Consider the following 3,357-nt stretch of genomic DNA (forward strand, 5'->3'; position numbering starts at 1 on the left):
ATCAAAAAGGCTCACTCTAAGGCTTGCAATGTGGTCATTAAGGTCAAAGGAGAAAATGACTCCATCACCCCTCAAAACCAAATCTATCTCGCTCTCCAACACCCAGATTTTATGCCTAAGCTCGGCCATGTGCTCAAGGTGACATATACGGGCCCTCCTCAAGGTCTCATAATCTTGGTAAGGGTTGTTGGTAATAAGGGTGCAAGTATACGGGCCCGAGTCTGAAGATAAGTCTACAAACTCGTCTCCCCGAGGAACGCTAGATGATCCCCCACATGCCATGGAACCTCGTCTTGTTGATATTAGGTGTGCAAGTGTAGGTGTAAAGGATGCTACAAAACACAAAGGAATAAGCTCAAAACCTCTAGACACAAGTGCTCGAAACGGCCAACTACGGGGTACAAGGGAGGGTTTATGAGCAAGCAGGGGCATATATGTGGATTAGCTCACGAGGAGCTCTAGCCAAGACAAGCCATCCCGAGTAATGCTAATTTAAACCCATTGAACATAAGAAAGGAAGAAATTGTACCTTGAGCAGGTAAAATCGAGCACCGTCGCGGCCGAGGGAATGCCAATGGTCGAAAGTACACGTTGCAGTCGAAGGAATGCCAAGGGTTGAAATTACACGTGTGCAAAAAGAGAGGAGAAAGGTGCTTTAGTCTCCTAGCACCTATATAGATGTTTACATATAATTTTTTTTTAAAATAATAAAGAGGAAAGATAGCCAAAGTGACCTTGCGAGGAATGGAACCACTTACCTCTTGGAGGATGTGAAGATACAAATACCACCAAGATAAGAAAAGAAAGTGTAGTAATTATGTTTAAGATGAAGATATATTTATAAGAAGCCGAAACTCATCTTAGCCGTTGAATACAATGCTTGACCTATGGTAAAAAATGGAACCAAACACCTACATTGGGATCTGCGAAGCCAAATCATAGGCTCACATTCAATCTCAACGGTTCACAAGGATCACCACCTCCAAATTCTGTTTTTATATGCCACCAAAGCAAAGAAACACACTAACACCACCTATGCTTTGAAGACACCCTACAGAAAAGTCTATCGGAGCACCTAAAGGCCCTCCCATAGATTGGGGGGCAAATGTGAATACCAAAATTTCACTTGAATGAGGCCCTTGCCTCATGACCCTCAAAATATAAGTTTGGGATGGAGATAGATTCGCCCACACGCCGCTGCATCTCACGCCAAGGGGCCTCGCAGACATCGTCTCACCCACACACCCCTGCGCTTCGCGCCACAGCCTCGTCTGGCACGTAGGGGCCTCGCGCTGAAGGTCTCGCAAGGCACATGCCTCATCGCGCGTCGAGGGTGTTGTGAGGTCACCCCTCGCTAGTGGCACTGAGGGTATCGTGAGCGTCCCATGCCGAGGGTGTCGCGCCAGGGGTCTCCCAAGGGTCTCACACCGAAGGTGTTGCGAGGTCACCCATCACAAGGGGCACTGAGGGTGTCGTGAACGTCCCATGCCGAGGGTGTCGTGCCAGGGGTGTCCCAAGTGTCTTGCACCAAGGATGTCTCTAGGTCACCCATGATAAGGGGCACCGAGGGTGTCATGAACGTTCCATGCCGAGGGTGTCCCGTGGGTCTCGTGTCGGGGATGTCGCGAGGTCTCCCATCATAAGTGGCATCGCATCTCTCACCGAAGGTCTCGCGAGACACATGCCTCACCTACAAAGCCACACTTTGCGCGAAGAATATGCACTTAGGGTCGAGAGGCCTCCCTCGTTTCATTTTCATAGGGCCATCTCGCGAGGTCCTTGATTGCCAGGCATCTTGGAATAACATATAAGGATTTCATCACTTGAAGCCCTTGGGAATAAGGTACCTTGCAAGGGCGAAAACCTGTGGCTCGAGGAGCTCGTACAAATATGGAATGTACCTACAAACAAAGAGGAGTTGGAGTATGGACACGATGTAAACGCCAGACAAGTAGTGGTTGTGCGATTAAGGTTCCTTCTGTGGTCCTCATCATCCAATATTTGACACTCGTACCAAACAAGTGGTAGAGGTACATCCATGTATTGAAGTTGAGGTGCTCCAATAAACTCTCGGCATGTACTAGAGTCGATCACTACGTTCCTGGCACCACTACCACCTGTAAACTGCATATGCAGAGTCGTGTCCCCAGGGACCACAATGTACTAAGAGTCATTAGTGCTCTATTATAAATATGACACCCCTTCATCTGAGAAGGGGGGGGGAGGATTTTGGGGAAGCATTTTGTAACCAATTATTGCTAATGATAAGGGACATTCAACTTTTTCTCCATTCTTTGTTTTAGAATTCCAGCATTTACATTTGATGTTTTTGAGATAGTAAGGAAGTTTACCCAAAGTTTAGAGAGTTTAAAGTTCACTCCTTTTACAATTCCAAAATTTCCTTATCTAACTTAGTTGACGAGTTCTTATCATCAACAAATTGCTATGAAGGGAAAATCACAACTCAGGCAGCAAGCAATGGTTATTGTTAAGGGGGAAGAGGAGCCTCGAGTAATGGAAATTGCCCATCGGGCAGAAGAACCTCAGTAAGGAGGTAACGAGGTCACCCAACATGATGACATTGATATGAGATTAGGCGAAGACAGTTCTGAGCTCCAAGCATTGGAGGAGCTCGAAGAAGTCTGTATAAACCCAGAGGTACCTTCAAGGGTTGTAAAAGTTGGAAGAAATCTTGGAACTAAAAGGAAGAAAGAACTTGTCCAGTTTCTAAGTGATACATATTTTTCAACCGCAAGTGTACGGTGTATTGCAATATAGTTTTAGTTTAAAGGATTTCGAACCCACAGGGATTAAATATTTAATTTCACCAATTACTATACATTTTTAAGTCTGTAATTTTAATTAGAAAATTCAGCAAATAACTCAATCAAGAAAATAATAAAATGAAATAACAAAAGAAAAGAAGATAATGATCTTGTAAATTGAACAGATGAATGAGGAATGTACTAGAGTAACGATTTCACTATCTTAAATTATGAACCATGGTTTCTTTATCATCCTAATTAGTTCTCTTCATTTGTAATCTCCAGAATTCTAATGTAATGCATCTATCTCTCTCAAGCATATATGCAATTATTCTTAATTAATCAATATGATACCTCTATTCGCTATTAATTAGTCAAGTAATTATTTTAAGTTAAATTCATAGAGTTCAAGGAGTCTCTCAGTCTCACAATCACTCTATGTCAATTCTTCCTATGTCCAATCTAAGTTTATCATTCTCAAGCATAAACCCTAGATCTTAATTCACAATAATGATGGCCAAACATTAATATGAGATAATTAAATCAAGAAGATATGAACAAACAAGAAGAACTTCATAAAGATAATAATAGA

Source organism: Humulus lupulus, chromosome 7 (assembly GCF_963169125.1).
Source record: "Humulus lupulus chromosome 7, drHumLupu1.1, whole genome shotgun sequence".
NCBI classification, from domain to species: Eukaryota; Viridiplantae; Streptophyta; class Magnoliopsida; order Rosales; family Cannabaceae; genus Humulus; species Humulus lupulus.